The 18,129-nt window shown below is 43.4% G+C and overlaps 1 protein-coding gene across 1 annotated transcript in view; it reads right to left on the reverse strand.

Moving 5' to 3' along the window:
• GNB4 (G protein subunit beta 4) overlaps nt 1-15,206 on the reverse strand; it is a 119,586-nt gene extending 104,380 nt beyond the window's left edge. Inside the window, exon 1 of the mRNA XM_045029879.1 lies at nt 15,028-15,206. The gene's annotated coding sequence lies outside the window, so the exon portion shown is untranslated. The remainder of the gene's footprint in view (nt 1-15,027) is intronic.
• Between the last annotated feature and the right edge of the window lie 2,923 nt (nt 15,207-18,129).

An 18,129-nucleotide genomic window follows, 5' to 3' on the forward strand; every position in this document is an offset into this window, starting at 1 on the left:
TCAGTGTTCCAAAAAAACAAAACAAAACACAAAGCCTTCTGCTTCACACCTGTCATGTAGCCTAGGCTCACCTCCAGTATTTTCTGCTGACTTCTCTCACTTGAGGGACTGGAAGAATCTCAGAGACGATTATTTGGACTTCTGGATGTTTTCAAGTGTCCCTGCTCTAGCTGACATACCTTATCCAGTTATCACCAGATGACTTTTTTTTTCTGTCTTAAGGATTCCACCTAAAGTAACACAAAATGACCCACTCTATGTTTCCTGAAGCACCAACAAAAGGGGAAATCAAAGACTATAAAGAAACTGAGCACAGCCTAACTGTTCTTTGTAATCACTGCTTTTCTTTCCAAACTGCAACGACTGAGCCATTAAGCATACACAATACCATTCATGTGACATCAAGAAAAGAGAAGTAAAATGGCACTATCAACTGTTAAAGGCAGAGAAACACATCTGCTTATTGTAAAACACATTTTCCTTGAAGCATGATAAAAAGAGCAAAACCTCAGACTAAAGTGGTGATTCATTCTCTCCGTCTTCGCACTCCAGACTCGCCAGTGTGCTCCAATTGCTTTGTATGACTCTGGCAATGCAAAGCAACCTTAAACATACCTTAAAATAAAGTAGCATCCAAAAATTGTATGAAGTGAAACCTGTTATGCTAAATAAAAATGTCCTGACTGCAGACATCTGTTTGGGAAAAAAGTGAATAAAACCCATTTATATTTCTGACTTGTTCTCGGTATATTTACGATCAGCTGAAACTAGAAGTGCAACAGATCTCTCTATGTGCTTGAAAACCTTTACCCTGGAAGCCTGTATGTTGTGCAAGGTGGTTGTGATCCAATGCACTTGGAAGCTCTGTGTGGGCACAAAAAAACATTAAGCAATAAATAACCAACGTTGATGAGTCAGTTACTAATTTGAACTATGAAACCGTAGTAATTTTACAGAGCAACTGCACTATATCAGCATTCCATTCTATGTATAGTTATGAGTCCATATACCCCTTCCCACTAAGCACACACAAATCTTTCTACCAACACACACTCATCCCAGAAACATTTTCTAATTAGTTAATTAAAACAAATGTAACTTTAGCGCCCTTGTGGCCAAGATGGAGTCTGCGCTGCAAGCAGCTCTGGCCAAGAGAAGGCGCGCGCACGAATGCAGCAGGAGAAATCCCTTCCACCCCAGGGGCACCTGTTCCAAACCCCCCAGAGTGAACACACCCACCCACAGGAAAAGTACAATGGATATAACAAAGGGAGATATTTATTTACAGAGGGATGAGAGGAGAAAAACAACAAGGGAAAATATAGGGGGAGCAGTAAAACAGGGCTGCATCCAAGCCAAGGCCCCACAGGCCCAGTGGTAGCACAGTCTGGAAGGGCAGACACTGAGCAATGTGTCTGCACACAGAGTTCAGGAGTCCTGTGCAAAGTTCCAGTCCAGTGGTGAGTCTTGGGGGCTCCTGGTTGTCTTCGGTGCCAATGAACTTTCCCCAGCAAACCCCTCCGGTGCCCTCTTCTGCCGCTCTGTGCAAAGCCCCACAGAGCGACCACCTCCCCACTGAACTGACTAGCAGCCTCCCTCCTTGTTCCCAGTGCAGAGTCACCAGCCCCAGTACTCCCAGCCCCATGCAGCTCTGGGCAGGCGTGATACTGGGTCCAGCTCCGGCCTGTCCTTCTGGGGTGATTCCCCCTGGCACAAGGCTCCTCCTGGCTCTCGTCCTGGGCTGTCCCCGATCAGGCCTGTCCTGCTCAGGCCTCTGGTAGGTTCTCCCTGCTTCACGTTTCCAGGGCCTGCCGGCTGCCTCTCTCCCTCCCTGGAGCTCCAGTGCCTCCCCCTGGAGTTTCCCTCCTTTTTCCTTACTCTCCCCCTCCACCCTGAGAAAAAGATTTAAAGGGGCCATGCTCTCTAAACCCCAAAGGGGTTACACAAATAATTAAACGTGTCATAATGCTGCTTATGCAGAGATACTTTATGGCTGCCTCTGAGATAACTGGGAACTTCTGAATAGTCTTCATTATATTTTTGCATACATTGGCCAGAAAATGCCTTCCCATGTGAAAAGCCATTGGAGGTCTAAAGCTGGGTCCCACCCTCTGAGGCTCTGAGCACCCTCAACTTCCGTTGACTTTCAAGAGAGTTGAGGGCACTCAGTATCCCACAGGATACAGCACAGAAAACTCTAATGTCCTTGGAGCCCATGGGTTTCCATCCTGCAAAAGTCTATCCTACAGGCCAAATTCTGCCCTGCTAAAGTGGAGTGAACTCAACAGCTCACAGAATAGGCTCAACTTTGGACATCCTATGGATTTCCATCTGATGTGGCCCATTGTGTACATACAGTACAGTGAAGACTATTCAAAGATTCCCAGTTACCTCAGAGGCAACCATGATGCAGTGCTGCATGATCTGCATTTCAACACATTGTAGGGTTTTGTTTTTAATCTATTGCTCTGAAAATATGTTTGGGATGAGTGGCCATACTTGGTGCACATGTGTTGGTGGGAAATGGTATCTAGATTCATACCTACAAACAGAATGGCATCCTGACATGTTGATGTTTACACAGAATTGCTAGTATTTCTTTGTTCAGGGTAGTTTCAACCTCCTTACTGTTGGTTATTTATTTCATGATCAGTTATGCATGTATAATAAAAAGTAAATATCAAGTTGTAAATATTAAAGAAAGGGGAAGCTCACTGGAACTGGATCCACTTACTGCATGGCTGAATTTGGCCCAATGTGTCTCAATAAAACAAAACAAATTAAAACTTACTCTCCGTGCTTATAAACTGCTATTTCATACTCTGTAAACTTTCACCCTCTGCTAACTAAACAGAAATCTGCAATCCTAATCCTATAACAACTCTTAAATACATACTGCAGAATACTGAAAAGAAGAAAGCCTATGTTGTCTCCACTAGCAGGCACTTCTCCCAAGATGATTGGTCATTACCCTGGCAACCTTCACAAATGGCAAATGACGTAAAGAAAGTCGGAAAAATGCCACTGAATGCAGAAAGCACCATGCATTATAGATAATTCTGAGAATCCACACTCCTATATGCACTAACTGATTTCAAAAGAGCACAAGGGAGCTTCCATTTTACAAAGATGCCTGCAGAGGTGAATAAAACTTATTATTCAAATGGATGGTGAGGAGGATCCTTGAGGTTTTAATTGTAGCAATTTGGGCTCTCTGGATTTCAATTAATAATTCAGGCAACTATGTCTTTTGTGCTCTCTTCTCTCAGTTCTGTCAAAGAATCCCAATATAATAGTTCAAACTGTAACTCAGGCAAAAGAGCGGGCATTTGCACAGTTCCTTTTTATTTAATATTTATTGTTATATGATTATTCATATCAACTCTCTCACTCCAAATTCTTTTTTCATTACTAATACATCTGGGGCAAGGTGGACAAAGGATGGTGTATTTATGTCCTTGCAAACAAAAACACCAGCAGTCATATGTGGTGTGAATGATATTATCCGCCTAGAAAAAGTCCAGTTCTGACCCAGCCGAGAGAACTGTGCAAACAAAAGACAGAAGGAAGCTCCACTAACTTAGGGGTTTTATTTATTTACACACAGAACGAATGATCACAGTAAACTTACTTCCGACTACATTTCACATCATTCCGAGTTAGTGAAATTCAGGCACGAATAGTTCACATAGAACTACATGAGGGTAAATAAATAGGGGAAACAATCTGGAATAGAATAATTGTTTCTGAGCACCAGTACCAATGTTGCTTTGAAAACATGCTTTCTTTGTGTTAGTCCAGATCTATAAAGCAGAAAGTATCCCAATTTGCTATTAGTTCATTATCTTATTCATTGTTTTAAAAAAAATGTAACTTGAAAGTGTTGCATTTATTCATAAGGTCAGATAACTTGGTCCATCAGTTTTAATATGCCGAGTCCTCAAGATCCATAGCTCCATTGGACACACAACACTTTGAACAGTGATTTAATCCTGTGCAAAGCAAGTGCAAAGTGAGCATTAAATATTACCCCGGTGTACAAAGCAAAGAATTCCAATTTTACACCCACTTTGTAAAGGAGAAAATAGGTAGGAGGCAGCAGAGTGTCAAGCCCTCTGTGTCCAGCTTTGGTTCTTAAAGAAACAGCATGTTAAACCTATTGAGCTAAGTCCCGCCCTCATGTTCACCTGTCCAATTCTATTATTAAATTATTATCAAATGAGGTATCTGAAGGCTGAATTTGACCTGCTACCTTTACCTATACCATCACACGTGACTTCCCCAAATTGTGAAGCAGATATGAAGGAAGTGGCAAGCCTGCTTAACCAGCCAATTGAGAATGACTGCCCCTAACACAGAGGTTTCCCCGAGTGACACAGAACCCTTCTTGTAGGCACCACTGTCAGGATATGGCAGGGGCATGGCAGGAGCACAGCTGCACCTTTAACTATTCTTGGCTGCAAAAACAGTCCATTGCTGATGAACATAAATTAGGGCAACCCTTTGGCTGCTCCATGTTAAGCTATAGACTAGACTGTCCCTGGGCAGCTCCATAACTGGGGGTGGGGGACATGGATGCATAGATGGAATACAAACACCTTTACTCCTCCTTTATTCAATCAATCATTCTCATCCAAAAACCAGTGTTAGCAGCATACAAAGACTATAGCATGCATCCTAAAGACAGACAGTGTGACTAAAGCAACAAAGCAGCATGGCCTCATGGATACGGCACTGGGCTCGGATTCAGGAGACTTCATTCAACTCCTAATTCTGTCACTAGTTTTCTGGGTGACCTTGGGAAAGCCACTTCTCTTCTCAGTGCCTCCATTTCCCAATCTGTAAAATGGATATAGTGATACTTATCTTCTTTGGAAAGTGCTTTGAGATCTATGGATGAAAAGGGCTACAAGTTATTATTACTACATCCATTGCCTTTAGGATCTACTATTATCAATAACACAATAAAATAATACACTTGAATGAGGCTAATTTTCACATAAGTCTCTCTGAGCCTTTGCAGATGACTGAATTTTGCAATTTAGCAAGTAACGGACAAACATAATATACAAGAAAGGATAATGCACCATTAGATGTACTTTGTTTACTGGCAACATGGCTCACTTTTAATTATTTATAACACTATACTCTGACAACACCATACTAGCAAATGTCCTGGTGTAATGCTGTAGCAGTAATTTGGTCTTAGCAAAATGAGGCATTCTTACAGCATTATATTTGCTACTAAATCTTTTTTTTTTTACAAGTAGGAGGAGATTATTATTTTGCATGTGTAAATCATAAAGGACAAAATTCACTCCTGTTCAGGCAGCCAACGCAATGCCTATGCACTCCTTAGGTCCTATCTTGAGGTCCCAAACCAAACCTCCAGATTCAAACGCCACTCCACTTTACAGAAGACTAGATCTACATCCAAACTTTGGTACTGGCCTCCATTCGCTATCACAGGGCAAACATAAAACCTGGCTCTAAACCTCCCCAGACTCTGAATCAGTCTTTGCTGCAGAGTATGTGAGGGAGATTCCCACACCTGAGTCATTCTTTTTAGGCAACAACACAGATAGAGGTGTCAATAGAACAGGTTTTGGAACAAAATGATAAATTAAACCAGGTCATCAACCTTTCAGAAGTGGTGTACTGAGTCTTCATTTATTCACTCTAAATTAAGGTTTTGTGTGCTAGTAATACATTTTAACGTTTTTAGAAGGTCTCTTTCTGTAAGTCTATAATATATATAACTAAACTATTGTTGTATGTAAAGTAAATAAGGTTTTTAAAATGTTTAAGAAGCTTCATTTAAAATTAAATTAAAATGCAGAGCCCCTCCCCCCCCCATGGTGGCCAGGACCCGGGCAGTGTGAGTGCCACTGAAAATCAGCTCATGTGCCACCTTTGGCACACGTGCCATAGGCTGCCTACCCCTGAATTAAACAGTAATAAGTCACTAGGACCAGATTGTATTCACCCAAGAGTTCTGAAATAAATCAAATATGAAATTGCAGAACTACTAACTGTGATATGTAACTTATCACTTAAATCAGCTTCTCTACCAGATGACTGTTTGGATAGCTAATGTGACACTGGTTTTTTAAAAAAGGATCCAGAGACAACCCTGGCAATTACAGGCCGGTAAGCCTAACAACAGGCAAATTGGTTGAAATCATAGAATCACAGGACTGGAAGGGACCTCGAGAGGTCATCTGGTCCAGTCCCCTGCACTCAAGGCAGGTCTAAGTATTATTTAGACCACCCCTGACAGGTGTTTCTCTAACCTGCTCTTAAAAACCTCCAATGATGGAGATTCTACAACCTCCTTAGGCAATTTAGGGAGGTTGCCTTAGTAAAGAACAGAATGATGAGATACATAGATGAACATGATGTGTTGGGGAAGAGTCAACACAGCTTTTGTAAAGTGAAATCATGCCTCACCAATCTATTAGAATTCTTTAAGGGTGTCAACAAACATGGACAAAAGGTGAATATAGTGTACTTGGTCTTTCAGAAAGCTTTTGATAAGCTCCCTCACCCAAGGCTCTTAAGCAAAGTAAACAATCATGAGATGAGAGGGAATGTCCTCTGATGGATCACTAACTGGCTAAAAGATAGGGGAAAACAGTAGTAATAAACAGTCCGTTTTCAGTGGAAAGAGGTAAATTGCACAGTCCCCCAAGGATCTGTACTGGGACCACTGATGTTCAACATATTCATAAATGATCTGGAAAAAAGGGTAAACAGTGAAGTGGCAAAGTTTGCAGATGATATACTAAAGTACTCAAAATAGTTAAATCCAAAGCTGACTGCAAAGAGTTATAAAAGGATCTCACAAAACTGGGTGACTGCAACAAAATGGCAGATGAAATTCAAGGTTGACAAATGCAAAGTAGTGCACACTGGAAAACATAATTTCAACTACACATACAAAATGATAGGGTCTAAATCAGCTGTTACCACTCAAGAAAGAGATCTTGGAGTTATCATGGATAGTTCTTTGAAAACATCTGCTCAATGTGCAGCTGCAGTCAACAAAGTTAACAATGCTAGGAACCATTAGGAAAGGGCTGGATAATAAAACAGAAAATATCATAATGCCACTAAATTAATCCATGGTATGTCCACACCTTGAATACTGCATGCAGTTCTGGTCACCCCATCTCAAAAAAGATATATTGGAATTGGAAACAATACAGAGAAGGGCAACACAATGATGGAACAGCTTCCATAAGAGGAGAGATTAAAAAGACTGGGACTGTTCAGCTTGGAAAAAAGAGACAATTAAGGGGGGGATAAGACAGAGGTTTATAAAATAATGAATGGTGTGGAGAAAGTGAATAAGGAAGTCTTATTTCTCTTTCACATAACACACAAACCAATGCCATTCAATGAAATTAATAGGAGGCAGGTTTAAAACAAACAAAAGGAAGTACTTCTTCACACAACACACAGTCAAACTGCGGAACTTGTTGCCAGGGGATGTTGTCAAGGCCAAAAGTATAACTGGGTTACAAAAATAATTAGATAAGTTCCTGGAGGATAGGTCCACCAATGGCTATTCGCCAAGATAGTCAGGGACACAACACCATGATCAAGGTGTCCCTAAACCTCTGACCGCTATAAGTTGGGACTGGATGACAGGGGATGAATCACTTGATAAACTGCCCTGTTCTGTTCACTACCTCTGAAGCACTTGGCATTGGCCAACATCAGAAGTCTGGATACTGGGCTAGATGGACCATTGGTCAGACTTAGTATGGCCATTTTATGTATATTGCATATATATAAATAATGAAAGTATTATTCAGTGTACAGAAAGCCTCCTGTTTGGGATGGCAGCATTCTGCAAAGGCTGATCTCTGTTATATGAACTGCATCCTCATGGATGACTCCAGTCATTTCTTCTCTATGCCAGTGATTCTCAACTTTTCCAGATTACTGAATCCCTGTACTGTACTGACAAGGACTGATTTGTCTTGCATACCCCAAGTTTCACTTCACTTAAAAACTATTTGCTTACAAAAATCAGACAGAAAAATACAAAAAAGTGTCACAGCACACTATTACTGAAAAATTGCTTATTTTGTCTGTATGAAACTTCAGTTTGTACTGACTTCGCTAGTGCTTTTTATTTAGCTTGTTGTAAAACTAGGCAAGTATCTAGATAAGTTGATGTATCCGCAGGAAGACCTCTGCCCTGGTTGAGAATCACTGCTCTATGCCACCTCATTGTCATTTTCGAAGAATACCCTTCATGTAGGTAGACCAGGCCTTAGACCAGTAGTCCCCAACCTCTTCCGTTTGGCGGGCGCCACCGAGGACTGTGGCCGGCGGACAAGCATCCACCTAAATGTCGCCAAGAAGCGGCAATGTCAAGAGGTGTCGCCGCCAAAATGCCGCCAAGAAGCAGTGTCATCAAGAGGCATCACTGCCAAAATGCCGCTGATTTTCAGCAGCGACGCCTCTTGACATTGCTGCTTCTCGGTGGCATTTCGCGGATGCTTGTCCGCCGGCCAGTACGCGGGCGCACACAGATGCCCCGGCAGGCGCCGTGGCACCCGCGGGCACCGCATTGGGGACCACTGCCTTGGACAACTCCAGCTGAAAAGGAGTATGTTCTTTCTTGCAGGTGAGTGATGTTTCATGGGTCATTGGGGATGAAAAACAAATTCAAAATTAGCCACTTTGGAGAAATGAACCAAGGGCCTAATACCAAGAGATGATGAGCTTGATCAGTTCCCATGGTAGTTACTGGCAGTTAAAAGTATTCAGCACTTTCCAGGATCAGGCTCTTAAAAATCTGAAAAGTATTACATGCTGCAAAATCCAAACAGGCTTAACGTCTTTCTGGTGCTGACTGGTGTAAAGGACAGTCATGTAGGGTTGCCACGCTTTTGAAGTTCAGTCTTTCATCTTCTGCCTTTCTATTCTGACCTGATTTCTATTTGGAGGAGGCAGTGCTAGTATCAAGGGGTTTTGCAGCCCTGGTGCACTTTGTGCCGGAGGGTGGCAGGAAGTAAACTTCAGAAACCTATCAGAACATATTACTCTTTTTATATAGGCTGTTAGACTGTCGACTCATTTAAACACAGAAGGGGGCAAATGCCAATTTTCCTTTCATCAGCTATAAACGTGATTCTGGGAGATATGTTGTTGAGTAAGCGAAAAAAAAATCCTTTCTCCTTCTGTGTCCTTCTAGGGGACAGATATTCAGCTGGTCAAATGAATCCAAACCCATAATTAGTGTCCTTTCACTTCTCCATTAGCAATATTACAGCTGGACTGGCTGATGCCAAGGACACACTGGTGATGAGGAACAATAACATTCCTCAGTATCAGAAACTACTGGCTTTTTAGCATTCTCCTGCTTTCCCATGTTTTAGCTTCCAAGAGAGAAAGATGCTGCAGTGAAAGTCAATGAGCCAGATCTAGCAAGGAAAGAACAGGGAGTTCTATCATTTGTACAATTCCAGCATTTCTATTCAGTATGTCTTAACTTTCAATTCTTAATTGAATTTTTAGGGGCAGATTCTGCTTTCAGACACATATGCATCCAGAAAAGGCCTCGTCTTTTTTGCACTGGTAATTTCCCCCTCACCTTTGGTCTCACATCAGCGCAGCTCCCACTTGTGCTAGCAACCACGGGAGCCCCTATGTAGACCCAAGCAGATGTTTTTACCACCCTGCCCAAAGCAGATCTAGATGACATGATGGCACAGAGGCCTGATCCTCTGTCTACACTAGTGCTTCCACCAGTGGTGGTACCAGTGCTAGACACAGCTGCCAATTCTAAGCAGCTTCTTGGCTGTTTGAGGAAAATAAAGATTAGTGGTGGCAATGAACTGTTTCTCTTTGCTCCTCTATAGTCAAAAATAAATAGCTAGTTTCTAAAAATAAACAAACATGAAATATTTATTGTGGATTATTGTGGCCTGGTGCCTTTTATATATTTTTCATATTCTGATAAAAATAACACCTCACCACCACCCTCCTGTTTTTAGCCAGCAGGCCTGTGCCACATAGCTAATTTTCATCATAATTTATATCTCAGTGCAGGTAGCACATACTGAAATTTCCCCACAGGCATAGGTTGACATGTCTGTGGCTCAAAAGGAGCTCACCATCTGCAGATCTTGTCAGCTTCTCCATCATACCACATAGTCCCCTGACAGTATTTGGAAGCACAGACTTCCGTCAATTTCACTTTCTGGGGAAATTGTCAGAACTCAGTGGGCCTGATGCTCTTCTCATTTACTCTGGTGAAAATCAAGAATAGCTCTGTTGAAGCCAACACTGTATAACTGATTTGAGAGGAGAATCAGATCCTCTCTGCACACAACTAAGCAATGGAAAAACTAAGAATTTACATAATGAAGATTCTGACCATAGACTCAGACTGACCATCTGACTAAGAATTTACATAATCAAGCAAATCAAGATTCTCACCATAGCCATTAAAAAACTATTTGTACCAACTATCTTAATAAGCAGTATCAAATATTGTACAGATCTTATCTAACACCCCAAAGACTTTTAATATGGTGCATACTGATACAGATCTATGCTGCCACTGTAATTTAGCAGCTGGCACTTTTGAATGCTAGTAGTGGAACTGCTCTAGAATATAGATTTTCTGAGTACAAGTATTCAGAAAGAGAAGCTTGATTCTGTGCTTCCCTGTATACATTAAAGTCTCCTGCTTTACTTGGTGCGGATAATATCTATCCAGCAAGAAAAGTTTGTCCTGTTCTTGTTGCAGCCCAATGAAGTAGTCCTGCATACTCACAATGGAAAACTGGTACTGTAAAAAGGAGGATACGGTGGCCATTGGAAAGTACTCTTAATTGAAATGCAATAAGACCAACCAAGATTTTACAATTTGGCTGATTTTTCTCAACCATGCTGATACAGAGACACAGATGGCCACATTTACTCTTCTTTGTACCTTACTAACCCAGTTTTATTATGAAGTTCGTAACACTCTTTCTATTGTTATGTGATTATAAACACCTTATTTATGTTCAGTGATTGATCTGTTAAATGTGCACTACACATCCTCAGGTGTGGCTGAGAAATGCTTAGTGCAGCTAAGGTGAGGGGGAAAAGGGTGGCTTTAAGCCACTTCTGTAACTCTCCTATGCTGGGGTCAACCCATTCCCTGGCATAATTTAAAACAGCCAATAGTATGATGGCTGTCCATAGCATCAAGGGCTTTTCAAGCAATGGGAGATTGCTGGGACACTCCAGCTACACTCCTGACTCCCCAGAAACATCTTCTACACTGGGGGCCAGGATGTGGGGTGCGGCAGAGAGACAGCTACATCAACTCTTTGCCACCCAAGGAGAATTCCCTGGCGTGGGAGAAATCATCTGGGCAGATCTGGCAGATTTATAGCTACTTTTTTGTCATTATTATTATGGCATAAAACAGGTGGGAATGGAGGTGAAGACCTGGTTCTCTGTTTCTTTTTCTTCTATAAATAGAGATCATAGAGAAATGATAGAGGTTTGAGCAGGTTCTTTTCTGGTGGAGAGGGGCAGAGCTTTTCCCACATGGACACAAGACGACTTAGGTTACTAGATACTGAAGCCAATGTTCAAGACTTTTTATTTTGGAACATAGTAGAAAAGGTGCTGCTCTGATTTGCATCCCACAGAACTCTTACATTGATGTTGATCACCAGAGCGGCCCATGCTTATTCACTCACCTGATGTCTTTGCCAGGTTAGCTTAGAACAAGCAGAGCTGGCTCAAAATGTTAGCAGATCCATTAAGGCAGCTTTGCACAGGACAAAGTGCCCTAAAGGGGACCAAAGATCTGCCCTTGTCTCAAAATAAATAAATAAAGTGGTGAACTTCTAGATCGGGGTTCCCAAACTTTTTATCCCTGAGGCCCACCTGTGCAACTGCAACAGGCACTGCGGTCCACTATTAACACTTCCCGCTGCTTTCTGGAAGGGGAGACTGAGGGGAAGGGGGGTGCCTGCCCATGGCAGGCAGCGACTCAAGCTGTCTGGGAGGCGGCCGAACCTTTACATTGTGACCCCCCGCACTATCAACGTATACAGTTTGATAGTGCCCCCACCCACCTCGCCCACCAGGCAGGTGAGCTGTCGTCCCATCAGGCTGATCAAGTGGGAAATCAGGCAAGGGACTGCTGAGCACGTAGCCTGGCCTTCCCGGGCTGCCACACATTTGTCAGGGAGGGGGCACCACGGGGCGCCTCACCTCAGACGGGATCAGGGCCAGCAAAAGGACAAAGGGGCCAGGCAGATGCCACAGCCAGTCCCCGCTGACACCCTCTGCCTCAGCGGCCTGAGTGCCTTGAGCTTGTCACCTGACAGTCCAACCTCACCTGACAGTCACCCAGCCAGCACCCGGCGTGCCTCACAGGCAACCCTTGCCGGGAACGAGGAAAGGGCTTGGGGGCTGCCAGTGCCAGGCAGAGGCAGGTGTTCGGGCCAGGCCTGGCTGTTACCTATGACAGTCCTGATCAGGGTATTGTCCAGGCAGAAACAGAGCAGCACCACCAAGCCTCAGTCCCTGGGGAGGGCTGTGAGGCCAATACTCAAGGGAGCCTGACAGCCAAGGGTCGCAGGGTGTGGCAGTTTGGAGCAGGAATGGCTGTGAACCCTCCAGCCACTCTGGGGTCCACAGCTTCACGGGGCCAACCCCTTCTCCTTGCTCACTACCTCCGTTTTGCCCTCTGCCACCAACCACAGGGTTGCTGGGCTCCTCCAGCCCTGGGCGGGAGTCATCGCCAGCTGCCACTCTGTCACTGTCCACTTCACAATGCTCCCCTGAATACCCTCCCCAAATTCCACCCATGGCCACACCAGTGGCCCACCCGGGACTGTGTCTCGTTGCCCACAATTAGGGAACCCCTTCTCTAGATGAGATATAAAGCAGTCTATAGAAGAGCGCACAAAACCAAGAACCAGAAACTCCTGATCTGTAATCCTGGTTTGTCAATATCTTGCTGTGTGACCTTGGGTAAATCACTCAATTTCAGTATCTGTGTTTCCCTCTCTGTAAAATGGGCATAACCTACCTTCATAGTGCATTTGTGAAGGTTAATGTTTGTATGGTGCAGTGATGATATACAGCTGAATGGCAGGATGGTCCAGTGGTTGGGGCAATAGCCTATGATTTGACATACTTGCGTCCAATTTCCTCCTCTGCCACAGACTTTCTATATGATCTTGGACAAGTCACTTAGCCACTCTGCTGCAGTTCCCTATTTGCAAAATGTAGATCATAGTATTTCCTTGCCGCAAAGGGCTGTTGTGAGTATATATATACTTTATATATATACTATATTAGAGTGTGTGCCTTACACAGACAGATAGCATTATATACTTACTAAGGATTTAGATTGGTTAGTGTAACTACAGACACTGTTTTGATTCATTTAAACACCTAAATCCTTTTCTGAATGTCACAAAGCAGTGAAACAGGCTGGGATGGAGGAAGAGGAGAGACACTGTCAATGACCCATTGTCACTGTTGGTCTGCTGCCATGATTTTAAAGCCAGCACTGCTAGCTGGGGGAGGAAGTGGAGTGACGTTACTGGCACTAGTGTAGTGTTGCAAGGAGAACAGAAGACCACTGACCCACTGAGGCAAAGCAGTTTGCTGAACAGCAAAAACAAAAGAACTAATCATGCTATTCAGATATAAAGTGTAGTATTTGCTACATGATTTTGGTTTAGTAGAGTGCTGAATGCACTTATCTACCAAAAAAGCATCTTGTTGGCGGTTTTAAGAAACTGGTAAATAAAAAATCAAGATAATGATCAAGGTCTCTGAGACTTACAGACCTTAGTGGGAAAGAGTCCTTTCTTAATTATCCTGCTGTAAACCCAGAGTAACTCCAGTGATTTACTGGAGTTACTCCAGATTTACTCCAGCATAAGTAAGATCAGAAGTTGTCCAAATAAGATGCCTGTGGCCTGATTCTCAGCTGCCTTGTACTTTGTGTAGGCATTTACAATTATGTAAAGTGAGTGCAATTCTGGGTAAAATGCTACCAAATCAGAAAGGCAGTTCTCCGCACACTCTTTCCACAGTGTGAAGACTACACAAAATACAAGGCAATGTAGAACCAGACTCTATGACTCCGACCTGAAGAATTTACAATCTAAATACACACATACAGGGCTGGATTTTCCACGCATTCGATTCAGGTCCAAAACTGCAGGCTTTTTATCTGTGTTCCCCCAATCCTGGGGCTGCCAAGGACCAGCCTCATCTCCAAGGCAAATAAAAGCAGTGTTAAATCTGTTCTATCATGCCCGTACTGCTAGCAGTTCTCAGAGGCCATTTCGACAGCCAGGGATCAGCTGGACACAGACACACCTCAGCCACATGCCTTTTTCTTCTGCCACACCTCTTCAGTTTGCGGGGGGAGGGACATAGGAGCCATTTTGGTGGCTCTTCACCATCTAAGGATTCCCCTATGATGGAGCAATAATCTGAGTGTCACTAAACTGGCGTTATTGTTGCTTGGCACTGCCAGAGCAGCACAAGCAGCTCCTGTGCAGAACAGGATCTGGCCCAAAATACTGTATGCTTTCCACGAAGCATTATTTCGTTAATAACCTGAAAGACATAACATCGAAGGATAAATCCTTTGCCATTACAATTCCACATTTTCTGAATTATTTTTCTTTATTGCAATAATCTCTTCCTCCTCTCTTGTGTACTAGTGCCCCATGCTGGAAATCATGATAATACACCATCAACAAAAGGTTTCATAAGACATATAAGGGGTGCCCAGTAAACCGACTTTTCATCCTACAGCTAATACAAAAACAGGATTTACATTTATCTCCCTCATCCCAGTATCTTGCACAGTTTGCACTTTTGTTAAGCTTTACAGTGATCCATATAAACTATGCATTTTTTCTCAATGACAACAACAGGATACGCTGAAATTCTGAAAGAATTTTCCCTATTAAAGAAACAGAGAAAGAGAACCAGAATACGTTAGATGAAATTAAAGGAATCACTTACCCTTAAAAGCTAATACATCCAACCATCTCCTGGTTTTCTTGCAACTGTGGGTTGTTGTTTTTCGTCCTGGTTGTCTCCTATTGCTCCGTTTCAATATTTCCTCTGCATTTCAGTGTAACTGGTGGGAGGAGACTTTAATTGAGGCCATCAATCACCAGCCCACTCAGTGTGCAGCAGGCTGGGAGTTGTAGTCCAAAACGCGTACTTCTTTTCTGACTTACACTAGTATAAATTGGGAGTAACTCTACTGAAGTCAACAGAACTACAACTTTGAAAACTAAGTTAAAGACAATCTGGCCCATTACGATTAGATTCTTTTTGTTCTTTTTCTTGCTTCACTGAATTAAAATAAAATTTTATTGAATTAGAACATCTTTAATACAATAAGAATTCCAGTTAAAGGGGTTTAAAAGAAAGTTTGGACAGGCAGCCACTTGAAAACAAAATTTATAACTTCTTATGTATTTTGATAGAAAGCGAGCAATAGAAGAAAATAAATTCAGTAAGGGAGGTAAACTGGATTGAGAGGGATAATTGAGAAACTATGGATACTAATGGTGGAGTGGAGCGCAGTGACCTCCTTAAAATGTCATGCACGTTTTATTAGCAAGACAAGGCTGGTGAGGTAATATCTTCTGTTAAACCAACTTCAGTTGGTGAAAAAGACATTCTTTCAAGCTTACACAGAGCTAGTCTCCAGACCTGGGAAAGGTATTTGGAGGAGCTGGAGATGATAGCTTGATGTAAGTGAGAAAGCTACTTAGGCAAAGATTGTAGCTTGCTAAAGTTAGGTTTTACTAGAAAGCATGCTATTTTGTTTTGTTTGTAACTATACCATACTAGTCTCTTTTTCTCCTGTTTACTATCACTTAAATCTCTTCTTAATAAACTTATTTTATTATCTATTCATCTCAGTACTGTTATACTAAAGTAAGGCATGCATCCTCAGCTGCACCGACTGGCTGATGTGAGTGCATTCTATCACTTTGAAGACAGCAAACTTGTCAATTTTTGTGAATGGAGAACACTGCAGAAAAACATCTATGGGGAACTTGAGAACTGGGTTTCAGTGAATGTTACCTGCAAGATAAAGGAAAGGTAAGCAGAGTCTCAAGGAGTTTGCTGAGGATGCAGACAGACTGGTGTGGCAACTGGCAAGGAGTTGACTCATGCCGTTTAAGATCCAGCAAAGCTCTCTTTGGCAGAGGGGTAACACAGTAGCTTACTGTCAGGGCACCCCAAGAGAGCATCACAACACTACAAAAGCACTTTTTGTTGTTGTTGCAATTTTTGCCTCAGGCCTTTTGCTTCCCTGATGTAGACAGGTTTGACCAGTTATCAACCCCTTACTCAAGCCAGCCCCCAAATACCCTTTTCTAGCCCCCCAACACCAGCCTGCCCCAAGATACCCCTCCTAGCCTCTCAACCCCATCCCACCCCAAAATGCTTCTCCCTAACTCTCAACTACACCCCCAAAACACCCCTCCCTAGCTCCTCAACCCCTTCCTGCCCCAAAACACCCCTCCCTAGCCCCATAATCCCATCCTGCCTCAAAATATCCCTCCTACCCTCCCAATCTCATCCTGTCACAAAATGCCTCTCCCTAATCCCCAAGTACATCCTGAACACACCCCATCCCTAGCCCACAAATCCCAGTTCCAGCATACCTTTTCCTAGCACCCAACCAGCCCCAAAGCACCCCACCCTATCCTGCCAATCCCACCCCTAGCCAGCCCCAAGACACCCCTCCCTAGCCCCAGTCTCCACCCCCTCAGCCTCCTCCTAACCTCCCTGTCTATCAATGCCTCTTCGTCCCCCCATATTAATAAATGATCCGGAAAAAGAGATAAACAGTGAGGTGGCAAAATTTGCAGATGATACAAAACTACTCAAGATAGTTAAGTCCCACGCAGACTGCGAAGAGCTACAAAAGGTTCTCACGAAACTGTGTGACTGGGCAACAAAATGGCAGATTAAATTTAATCTTGATAAATGCAAAGTAATGCACATTGGAAAACATAATCCTAACTGTACATATACAATGTTGGGGTCTAAATTAGCTGTTACCACTCAAGAAAGAGATCTTGGAGTCATTGTGGATGGTTCTCTGAAATCATCCACTCAATGTGCAGTGGCAGTCAAAAAAGCCAACAGAATGTTGGGAATCATCAAGAAAGGGATAGATGATAAGACAGAAACTATCATACTGCCTCTATATAAATCCATGGTACACCCGCACCTTGAATACTGCGTACAGATGTGATTGCCCCATCTCAAAAAAGATATATTGGAATTGGAAAAGGTTCAGAAAAGGGCAACAAAAATTATTAGGGGTATAGCACGGCTTCTGTATGAGGAGAGATTAATAAGACTGGAACTTTTCAGCTGGAAAAGAGGCGACTAAGGGGGGGGATATGATAGAGGTCTATAAACTCATGAGTGGTGTGGAGAAAGGAAATAAGGAAGTGTTATTTACTCCTTCTCATAATACAAGAACAAGGGGCCACCCAATGAAATTAATAGGTAGCAGGTTTAAAACAAACACAAGAAAGTATTTTGTCACGCAACGCACTGTCACCCTCCGGAACGCCTTGCCAGAGGGTGTTGTGAAGGCCAATACTATAACGGGGTTCAAAAGGGAGCTAGATAGATTCATAGAAGATAGGTCCATCAATGGCTATTAGCCAGGACGGGCAGGGATGGTGTCCCGAGCCGCTGGCTGCCAGACGCTGGGGTTGGGTGACAGGGGCTGGATCACTGCACGACAACCTGTCTGTTCAGTCCCTCTGGGGCACCTGCCATTGGCCCATGTCAGGGGACCGGATACTGGGCTTGGCGGCCCTTTGGCCTGACCCAGTATGGCCGCCCTCATGTTCTCCCTTTACCCCCAAGCCCCGCCCAGTCTCTCTGCTGCCCTCCCGCACACTGCAACCATACTTGCTTCCTTCCCGCTTTTTCCTGACTGGGATAGGCCTCCCGCTCGTTCGGCCCGCCCCTTGCTAGCCACGATTGGTCGCTCACTCTCGGGGATGCTCGGCAGGCGGGCGCTGCGGTAGGTGCTTTGGGCGATGAGCGCGCTCCGTTGGCTGGAGGGGAGAGAGT

This window comes from Mauremys mutica, chromosome 9 (assembly GCF_020497125.1).
Source record: "Mauremys mutica isolate MM-2020 ecotype Southern chromosome 9, ASM2049712v1, whole genome shotgun sequence".
In the NCBI taxonomy this organism is placed as follows: domain Eukaryota; kingdom Metazoa; phylum Chordata; order Testudines; family Geoemydidae; genus Mauremys; species Mauremys mutica.